This window comes from Castanea sativa, chromosome 1 (assembly GCF_040712315.1).
Source record: "Castanea sativa cultivar Marrone di Chiusa Pesio chromosome 1, ASM4071231v1".
NCBI lineage: Eukaryota > Viridiplantae > Streptophyta > Magnoliopsida > Fagales > Fagaceae > Castanea > Castanea sativa.
Window position 1 is genome coordinate 64,705,861 of NC_134013.1, and position 11,768 is coordinate 64,717,628.

General features: G+C 35.1%; 2 non-coding genes across 2 annotated transcripts; both read right to left on the reverse strand.

Annotated features, from left to right (window-relative positions):
* Positions 1-1,478: 1,478 nt before the first annotated feature.
* TRNAS-AGA (transfer RNA serine (anticodon AGA)) lies at positions 1,479-1,560 on the reverse strand. Its single transcript has one exon. It is a non-coding gene; the product is annotated as a tRNA-Ser (tRNA).
* An 8,450-nt stretch (positions 1,561-10,010) lies between these two features.
* TRNAS-AGA (transfer RNA serine (anticodon AGA)) lies at positions 10,011-10,092 on the reverse strand. Its single transcript has one exon. It is a non-coding gene; the product is annotated as a tRNA-Ser (tRNA).
* Between the last annotated feature and the right edge of the window lie 1,676 nt (positions 10,093-11,768).

An 11,768-nucleotide genomic window follows, 5' to 3' on the forward strand; every position in this document is an offset into this window, starting at 1 on the left:
TTTAAGGGTGGTTTCAAAGAATAACTTACACTCTCAAAATATTCAAATTAAACCTTACACTTTAAAAATCATTTCAATTCAAACCAGAGGCCAATTATATGTGATGTTGTTAATAGAAAATGTTCAAACAAAATGATGGCATTTGCCTTGGAGTAAAATAATGCCCGTATATATTAGACACATGTATAGAAATAACCACATAACGTCATTCTATTTAAGTATGTTGTGTTAACGTCGCCATAATGGGTGTAAGGTTTGTTTTAAAACTTAAGAAAGTGTGAAGTTTAATTTAAATCCAATAAACTAATGAAAATAAACTCTCCCAAACATACATACCAATACCACAACTTTTTTAACAATTGGTTTAGAATTCTCTACCATTATAAGTTATGATTGACGTTAGATTAGTGATTAACTATATGAAACTCATCGGCACTCGTTCATAAGTTGTCGTCTCATAGACTTGTTGTGAAAAGTTTGTAAAAATTGTGTGTAAATAAATCTATGACTTATTTATTTTCTGTAAGTGCACAATTATACCCGGACCCAAAAACAAGTATTGGGCTCAGGCCCAATAAGCCTTATACAATAAAATTTGTAGAGTATGAATTTGAAACCTAGGTTTGGGATGTTGGAAGTTTGATTAACAGGTTAGAGTGCTATAATCTATGCAAATGGTAAACAAGTATGAAAAAGAAACTTCATCGGACGTAAGCCGAGGACGAGTTTGTATATTACTTCTCTCTCTGTGCTAAAGATTACAATTCTTAGTTCTTATTTGTCAGCTCAGCAGTAGGTGTCCTTCTCTTTCCTCTCTCGTCTCCTTATATACTTCTTATTCTTCACTGGTTCATCTACGTGTCATACAAATCTTCCCCTTAAATACTTGTCACATCCACCACCTTCTTGAAGTCTTCAAATAATAGCAGGAATGCTGAATTCTACTGTTCAGAGGTCATTTCCCCATTAATGCAGCTAGGGAGGTAGATGCAGGGTCTTTAATGTGGTGGTAGCAGCTATTTCCTTAGATATTTCTCACATATTCCTGCTTCTAAAGGGTCCTTGGATCACCTTCTTACCCATCAGTTCTTCCAGAATTTTGCCTCTAACCCATTTAGCAAGTCCTAGAGTCATTGCTGGGTCTGTCCGAGGAGACATTCCTCCTCGGACAACTCCTCAGACCTCTATAGTGCACTGACTTATGGGCCTAGAAGCTCTGATCAAAACAAACTGGTACCAGTCAATCAGGCCCAAAACCTAAACGTTTATTCAAGAGCTTTTACCCCCACATTTCCTTCTTTCATAGAATTAAAGCTAAATTATATAATATCCCCCCACTTTTTCCGACCAGTTTATAAAAAATTCTGCAAACAAATGAAACTGGTCTGTCCACCTGTTGGTGATGACAGAGGATGCATATGAAAAAAGAGTGCAGAAAGTCCAGCCAAATCAAAAAGAGAACAACGATAAAAAAAAAACGTGGGCGGCAGGATTCGAACCTGCGCGGGCAAAGCCCACATGATTTCTAGTCATGCCCGATAACCACTCCGGCACGCCCACCACATGGTATGTTCGAACTTAAAATAGACTATGGTCTAAACATTTGAGTTTATGTCGAACTTCAAACTTTTAAATTTGGGGTGGTGAGAATTCCAAATATAGGAACTCTAAAAGATGGAAATGCTTCATCTGCTTCAATGTATTTGGCCCATTTCTTTCTTGTCTCCTTTTTTTTTTTTTTTCCCCTTAAATGATTGTCATGTCCTGACAAACCCAATAACCATTAACTGGTTGAGAATAGCTAGCCATGCTCTTTATTAATAATATAAAGGGCCAATTTTTAAATCCTGAAACTAAAGCGAAGTGCTAAGAAAGAAGGCAGGCACTCTTTAGACAAGAAATAGATACTTAGCAGTTAGCAGTAGAACTAGATAAAGGTTTACCGACCACCTTAAAACTATGATAGAAAGAATTCAATCTAACCTTGTTAATGGAATAGTTTCGTTTTACATCTAGCCAAATTACTTTATTTCAATTAATAATCCAAATTTTGGTTCTGCATACTAAGTGAAGTCAACTCAATCTAATAATTTAAGCCCTGGTCAATAAGAATGTGATGCAAGACCATACGAGCTTAGCTCTCAGTAATGAAACAACAAAATGAGACAGTGCAAATACACACAGGCATGCACTCAAACGGAAAAAGATCCTCTTCATTTTCTTTGAAATGGAGACAATTCATTTCATGGTTATAATTTAGTTTTCATGCATAAAAAAAAGTGTATATAATACCACCTTTAATGATTAAACCAATGCTACATGTTGAGTACATGAGAAGCACTGATTTATATCTATCATCAATTTCAGATTCACACCAGTATTCACTAAATGAAGCTGATAACTCTGACACATTCAAAGGCCACCAAAATGTTACATCAGGTCTAAACCAACCTCCGCATACACCAAATATCTATTCTGATGGGTTTTACACGTGTTGCTCACGAAAGAGCTCCTCAAAGTCTTGCTTGAATCTGTTTCTGAAAAGGGGATGTGGAAGAAGTCCTTTCAACATAATCTTGAATGGCAACTCCTCACCTCAGGTGGATCTGGAGATTTCTTCATGTCTTCATATAAGTTCATTGCATCTGTAGGAGATCCATGCCTCAAGAACCACCCCTATATCTTTCGTGTACGTCTGAGTCAAGGAACAAATCCTCCTTTCTCATGTCTTCCCAGTTCCCACAACTGCATTACATCATCCATTTTTTTACATTTTCACTAATGCAATAATCAAGTCCTTATATAAGTAGATATCAAGCTTGTACCAGTTTGTTTCTGTATCATTCTTAAACATCTGAAAATTCAATGAGTTCTTGTAACCTCAAGTGTATAGTCATAATTAAAATAAACAACCACATCAAAATCTCTGCATAAGAAAACAAATATATGGAGTCAAGCATAAGATAGTGTGGTTTGACTGAGATTATTATAATTGAAGATAATGGCCTAACCAAATCGTGTTTTCTAAATTATAAAGAAACCCAACTTTGAACAAAATACAGCCAACATTAAAATTGCAGATATAGTTACATATTGAAGAGGGTAAGCAGGGAGTTAAGCAAAGGAACTATATTTTCATTAGAGAATGTGTATAATCAAGCAAAGGAACTATTTTTTCATGTATGAACATTCCTTTCTCCCAATGTCGACTAAGATCCAACTTTTCGACAAAAGGTGTATTTGACAATATTTCAATGATAGATATGTTGGAAAATATGGCTAAATAAACAAGTTTTTATTTAACAATACAAACCCTAAAAATTTAGCAATGACAAAATTAAATAGATAAAGTTAGAAAGATCTCATAAACTATAGAATCACGCAAAATGCGTTGTCTTTAAAGGTTGATTCGTGCCACCCGGAGTAGAACTCGGTGTGAATAGCTCTCTTGGCCGAACAACCCTCCAAGATTAGACTATAGTAATTTCTTCAAGTTGATCACACACTCAAGCAAGAAGAACTAGAAACAACCTTACCTGCCTTTCCTTTCCTTAAGAAAAATGAAGCTGAAAAAAAAACAGAACAGAGAGGCAAAAACCTACTACGGCTGGAGAAGATGAGAAGAATATGTAATGAATAGTGTGTTTTGTAGGGTTTATAAACTAATTGATGGGGCGTTGGGCTACACCAACAAGCAACACAATAAATGCCCCAACAGGCTGTATATTAAATGCCCAACAGGTTGCTCAGAAGCTCCCCAACGGACATAACAAAAATCAACTCAAATTTGGGCTAAAACAAAAGTAAGAGGAAAGGTGCAGCCCAAGAATCAATTAACAAACCCAAGCCCAAGCCCAAGCCAACACCTAGCCCATTATATTCCAACTTACCACCTAAGATGTGCAAAGTCTTATAAACTCATAACAAGATTTATTCCTAACCAATGTGGAACACAAAGCAAATGTTAAGCGTTTGAAACACACTCACTCTAACAATCCCCCACATGTTACAAACACTAGACTAGGAAAGACAATAAACTCAAGAAGACATGCATCAATATGGTACCATAAGGTTTTAACCATACTTAGGATAAATAAGTAGGAACTACTAGACAATGGAAGAGTTAGACTCATTTAACCAAGCTATTAGATAACCAAAATTATCACCCACATACCTTTCTTTACTAAGGTTGTTCCATAAGCGGGTTGGTGCCTTATACAGGCCATGCGCCACTGGGTTTCATGAAAGCTCTAGAGACCTACCCAAGTCTCATAGGAAGCGGCACAACTTCCACTCCCACATAGGTAGCATATCAAAGTGTTCAAACTTTTTAAGAATTTTCTCTGCATAGTGAGATTGTGATAGTGTAATGCAATCATTATCCCTAAGGATCTTAATGCCCAAGATTATATTTGCCTCGCCCAAATCTTTCATATCAAAATTAGAGGCAAGAAAGTGTTTAGCATCATGCATAACATCAAGACTAGTTCCAAAAATAAGTAAGTCATCAACATATAAACATATAATAACACCTTCATTATTAATAAACTTGCTATATATGCATTTATCGGCACCATTGATCACATACCTATGTGTAAGCATAACATTATCAAATTTTTCATGCCATTGTTTAGGTGCTTGTATTAAACCATATAAAGATTTAACCAACTTACAAACTTTATGTTCTTGTCCAGGAACTACAAAACCCTCGGGTTGCTCCATATAAATTTCTTCTTCTAAATCACCATTTAGAAAAGCAGTTTTAACATCCATTTGATGTATTACAAGTTTGTAAATAGAAGCAATGACAAATAAAATTCTAATAGATGCAATTCTAGTAACCGGAGAATAAGTATCAAAATAATCCACATTATGTTTTTGCTTATAACCCTTGGCTACTAAGCGAGCTTTAAACTTATCAATTGTACCATCCGGTTTTAATTTCCTTTTAAACACCCATTTGCAACCAATATGTTTAACCTTGGGTGGAAGCTCAACTAATTCCCAAGTATGATTAAATATAATAGATTCTAATTCATTATTAATTGCTTCCAACCAAAAAGGTGCATCTATGGATTTAATTGCATCATAGTAACTTACAGGTTCATCTTCAACAACATAGGCAAGGAAATCGTTACCGTAATCCTTTTCCTTCCTAGCTCGCTTGCTCCGTCTTATTTCTTGCACATCATCAATAGAATCATGCAATACTTTTTCCTTATTTTTCAAAGGAAACACATGCTCAAAGAATATGGCATTTTCGAATTCAATAATAGTGTATGATTCTAATATATCACTTTTGATGACAAGAAATCTATAGCATGAACTATTACAAGCATAACCAATAAACACACAATCACATGTTCTAGAACCAAGTTTTCTCCTTTTAGGCTCGGGTAGCATGACCTTAGCCAAGCACCCCCACACTTTGAGGTATTCCAAGTTAGGCTTACGCCCTTCCCAAAGTTCATAAGGAGTTTTACCGGTTTTCTTATGAGGTACCTTATTTTGAATATGGCAAGCCGAAAGAATGGCTTCCCCCCACATGTTGGAAGATAGCCCGGAACTAATAAGCATAGCATTCATCATCTTTTTAAGAGTTCTATTTTTCCTTTCGGCTATTCCATTAGATTCCGGTGAATGAGGTGGAGTTACCTCATGTATTATGCCATTTTGTTCACAAAATTCCTTAAAAGGATTAGACTCATATTCACCACCTCTATCGGTTCTAAGTCTTTTAATTCTTTGATTCTTTTGGTTCTCAACTTCACTTTTATACTTTATAAACATCTCCAAAGCTTCATCTTTGGCTCTTAGTAAATAAAGTTTAGTGAATCTAGAGTGGTCATCAACAAAGATCACATAAAATCTTTTACCACCTCTAGTCATGGTGTGTTTTAAATCACCCAAGTCACTATGTACCAATCCAAGAAGCTCGGTTTCTCTTGTTATGGATTTACAAGGTTTCTTGGTGATTTTAGTTTTGGCACAAATTTCACATTGGTTCATATTTTCTTCACTTAGTGAGTTAATAATTCTACATTCTTTCATTTTCTTTATATAGCCAAGATTTACATGTCCAAGTCTACCATGCCAAACATCAATGGAATCAACTAAATAAGCACAAGAAGATGAACCACTTTCATTAATAACTTGATCAACATTAAGTACAAAAATACCTTCATCATCATAGCCCTTACCAACAAAGATTTCATTCTTAGTTAAAGTAACTATGTCACCATCAAATAAAACTTTAATACCGGTCTTACCAAGTAAATGTACCGAAATGAGATTATGTCTAAAGTGAGGTACATGAAGGACATTATTGAGTGAAAGAGTTTTACCGGAAGTTAGCTTCAAGAGTACCTTCCCTTTACCACTCACTGGCACGGACCTATTGTCCCCAACATAGACACATTCGGTTCCTTCCGCCATAGGAGTGTAGGAACTAAACTCCTCTTTGAATGCACCAATGTGTCTCGTGCAAGCCGAGTCAACTACCCATCCCTTCACTTTTGTCACCAAGTGTGCCTCACACACCGCCGCCGCAATGATCTCTTCAGGTTGCACCACATTTGCCTTATTTGATGTAGAGCCTTTGTTGTTGTTCTTATTGTTGTTGAAGTTACCTCTTGCCCAACACGTTGCCGCATAATGACCTACTTTGCCACAAATAAAACAATTACCCTTTTTCTTTTGGATTTAAGGATTTGGGCCATTTTTATTATGAAATTTTCCTTTTTCCTTTGAAATCATGTTTCTTATTATGTTGTGGACGTCTAGAGGGTCCTCCTTCTACAACATTAGCCTTGGAAGTAAATTTTTTAGCTCTAGAAACCTTTTCCGACATCCTATTTGTTTCTTCAATTTGAATATCAACGATAGTTTGTTGAGGATTCAAATAGGTTCTATGGTGGCTATACCGGTGTTTATACTCTTTCCAAGAGTCCAGCAACTTAAACACAAGGTCATGAGCCACAAACCTCTCGGATAAGACATCACCCTCTTTAGCTAAGTCGGATATTAATTTTTGAAAATCTTCAATTTGGCTAGAAACACTTTTTTCCTCAACCATTTGAAAAGACATAAATTTAGCCGTAGCAAACTTTTTAGCACCCTCATCCTCAAACCCATAACGGCCATTAAGTTCATCCCATAAATCTTTAGCATAAGTAAAATGACAATAGTTATCAAACAACTTGTTAGATAAACCACACTTAATAGTATGAACACATAATTTATTTGTTTTTTCCCACTTTGCTATATTTTTAGGATCATCTTCCGGTTTAGGCTCATAAAGAACCTGGTCAATTTTGGTAAATTCCAAGATGGGTAAAACCCTTTCTTTCCAACGCTTAAAATTATTTCCATCAAAAGCCTCAAGCTTTGTAATTTCCGAAATGACCTTAAGAGAATCAACAACTTGTTTCTTCATTTTTAAAGCACAAAAATCAACCTTTAAAATTGTTGGAAAATATGGCTAAATAAACAAGTTTTTATTCAACAATACAAACCCTAAAAATTTAGCAATGACAAAATTAAATAGATAGAGTTAGAAAGATCTCACAAACTATAGAATCACACAAAATGCGTTGTCTTTAAAGGTTGATTCGTGCCACCCAAAGTAAAACTCGGTGTGAATGGCTCTCTTGGCCGAACAACTCCCCAAGATTAGACTATAGTAATTTCTTCAAGTTGATCACACACTCAAGCAAGAAGAACTAGGAACAACCTTACTTGCCTTTCCTTTCCTTAAGAAAAATGAAGCAGAAAATTTCTGTGCAGCCACAAAAAAGAAAAACAGAACAAAGAGGCAGAGAGCTACTACGGCTAGAGAAGATGAGAAGAATATGTAATGAATAGTGTGTTTTGTAGGGTTTATAAACTAATTGATGGAGGAATGGGCTGCACCAACGGGCAGCACAATAAATGCCCCAACAGGCTGTATATTAAGTGCCCAACGGGCTGCTCAGAAGCTCCCCAACGGACATAACAAAAATCAACTCAAATTTGGGCTAAAACAAAAGTAAGAGGAAAGGTGCAACCCAAGAATCAATTAACAAACCCAAGCCCAAGCCCAAGCTAACACCTAGCCCATTATGTTCCAACTTACCACCTAAGATGTGCAAAGTCTTATAAACTCATAACAAGATTTATTCCTAACCAATGTGGGACACAAAGCAAATGTTAAGTGTTTGAAACACACTCACTCTAACAAGATATTCCCTTTAAAAGGAATAACTTGAATTGAATTCTGGCATGGTTCATAGGGACGCCTAGCAACCACATGATCAAGTTAAGTTGACAAGTGAGTATGTTACATTTGTCTATGAAGCTTCCATTTAAATTATCCTCAAACCTTTATCAAATCAAAAGCACAGGTCGAAATTTTCAAGACCTAATATTTCCTTGAAAGCATTCTATACGACACTTACTTGCCATATTCACTCTACTAATTTTCTTATTTAGTAATAAAAAAATTACTTCATATTCCAGTAAAAAAAAAAAAGACTACTTCAACAAAGTAGTGAGGAATCAAGAACAGAAAATATGAAATCTAAAAGCAACCCAAATAAGATTGTGAACAAGAAAGTACATTCAAGCAAAGAATTGTAATGGCTGGAACTGAGCAACAACACTAATAATACTAAGCTGTGAAATTTAAAACTGAATCACAAAAGTTTTAATGGTTGAAACTTGGGACCCGAAACAGCAAAAATCCTCCTCACAAAGCTTAGCCAAAAACACCAATTTAGCACCGTTAAAAAATTAGGGGTGTGTATGGGTCGGGTTGGGTTAATAAAATTCAACTCAACTCAACCCATCACATAAATTCAACCCAACTCACATGGGTCAAGTTGGGTCACGTTGAACCCATGGGCTGGACAGAGAAAGAGACAAACCTGCAAAGCAAGATAGAGAGAAAGGGACACAGCAAGTCAACAAGAGAAAATATTGTAGAGTAAGTTGAGACAAAGCAAAAATATTTAAAAATCAACCAAAAGAAACTATGAAATCAACAAAGCAAAAGCTAAACATTGATCCACCACGGCAAGAGAGATAAGCAGATAGAGCGAGAGAGAGAAGAAAGAGAAGCCAAAAAAAGAGAAATAGAGCAAGAGAAAGAAACCCAAGTACCTACACCTAACATAACCACCCAAGTAAAAAAGAGACCTGTGGTTGAGACAATGCAAAATCATTTAAAAATCAATAAAAAGAAAACTAAGAAATCAATAGAGCAAAAATAAATATTGATCCACCATGGTAGGATAGATAAACAGATAGAGTGAGCAAGAGAGAGAAGCGAGAGAAAGAGAAATAGAGCGAGAGAGAGAGAGAGAGAGAGAGAGAAAAGATTGAGAAACTTTACCTAACATCAGAAGAGAGAGCTACCACCAGAAAGATAGAACCACCGCCGAGGCGGTAATGATAGCTGATGGACGGTAGTAGCTTAGCAAAGGGAGAAAGGATTAGGGTTCAAAAGGGATTGAAGTGAGAGAGGGGAGTGGGAGGTAGCACATTAAGAGAAAAAGTTCTAGGGTTTGTGTAAACTAATTGCCTTTTATATATGATAGAACGAGTTGGTTATTTAAAAATTTTTATTAATTATATAATATATTTTAAATATATATATATATATATATATATTAAATATATGGGTGAGTCGGGTTGAGTTTCACGGGTTTGAAATTTTATGACCCGAACCCAACCCGACCTGTCATCAAAAATAAATTTGTAACCTAACCCAACCCAATGAGTTGGGTTGAGTCGGGTCGAGTTTGATGGATTGGCAAATTCGCTGCACACCCTACTTAAAATTAGAAAACTCAAAACTTAAAACCATAGGATCCTCACTTGAGATAAGCCCAAGCCCTTCTTTCTTTTCATTTTTTTGTTTATTCAAATATTAAAGTACTAAAGTATTAAACCACATGCTGGTGAAACCAAACCATAAAAAAATAAAAAACATGTCATGGAAGAGAGTAAAAAGACACCAGATTTGAGGAAGTCGTGGGCGGCAGGATTCGAACCTGCGCGGGCAAAGCCCACATGATTTCTAGTCATGCCCGATAACCACTCCGGCACGCCCACCACATGTCAGGTCATTGTCTAAAATAATATTAACTCTAAATTTCAGAATTCAAGCACTACAAGTTCCTAAACAAACCATTAAACGAACTAAAATTTTAAATATTTTTTATCAGTACTCACTACATAAATTCTTTAACTTAAATTTTTTTTAATTAAGGGTCTGTTTGGATAGAACTTATTTTGCTGAAACTGAAAACTGAAAACACTGTAGCAAAATAATTTTTAAATGTGTGAATAGTATTGTGAGACCCATTTTTAATGAAAAAGTTGATGAAAAGTGAAATTTGTGGGACCCATGAACAGTAATTTTGTATACTGTTCATAGTTAAAAGTCAATATGTGCGGCTGCTTTAAAAAAAAAAAAAAGTCTCCAAAACGTGGACGTGGGCTGGACGTGAATCCAAACGCCCTCTAAATGTGGGCTCTTGGAAGCAAAAGTGGGTTGACAACCATCCTACATATTCATTTGAACAAAATTATAATCTTATTACCGATGAGTTTCATAGAGCAATTACTTGAATTGATTAATTATTTATACAACATTTTCTTGTCAATTATCTTAAAAATTGAAGGGAAAGAAAATAAAGGGAGAGAGTGGGAAAGAGGCTTCTTTTGGTTCCTTTCTTATAAAAATGATACTTGTTTAAAGGTATATTTAAAGATGTCAACAAATTTTGTCAATCTTGGCTCAAGTTTATTGAAACTTAATAAGTATATTTTTTAGTAATACACATTGGATTATATAGTACTTAATTCATAACTATAATTGTGTTTATAGTATTATTTTATATTTCTATATTGTAGGAATATAATATATTAAAAAAATCTTAATCATCAAAATTTTATTTGAGTCCCTCAAGGACAAATTCCTAACTCTTCAACTGATTAAGTGATTCTATGTGTTCATGAAATAGGTTTTTCCAAAAAATATCTCATTATTAATTAAAATATAATTCAATAATTAATGAACCACATGACAAAGGCTCATTATTTATGTAACACCCGCAATAAGCCATATGGTACAACTACAACTAAATCTAGTGATAGCAAATAATAACACTAAAGTGGCTCTAAATAGAAGATGGTCTCAGCATGATCTTCATCGTGTTTTTTGTAACCATTCTAATGAATCCATTAAACATATTCTAATATCTTACCCGTATACATCAATTATTTGGTCTCTATCTCTTTGGCCAATCATCGCTGCTTCTCTTGGGCATTTATCTCCTTGTGACATTGTGAAATATGCAATTTTCCCTCATAAGCATTTACAGGTTTCTTCAAAAGATAGATACTAGAACACTCTATTTTGTTAATCCTCTTTGACAACATTTGGAGAATTAGGAACCAAACAATATTTGTAAATCACATGTTTGATCCTATAAAAGATGTTGATGTAATTAACCGGGCTTATTCAGAACATATACTAGCTTGGACATCTCACCTAGAACGTCCGGCCTTGAAATAGTTTCCTCCCCAACCCAATTGGATTAAAATAAATTTTGATGTTGCTATTAGACTTCATGCCACAATCACTGATACTATTGAGAGAATAAATTTGGAGATATCTTATTTGCTCATTCAAATCTCTTCCCTCCTTCTAGTCCGACTCTTGGAGAAACACAAAATACTTTTCAAGCCATCAAGATTGTAGTCTACCACAAGTACTCATATAT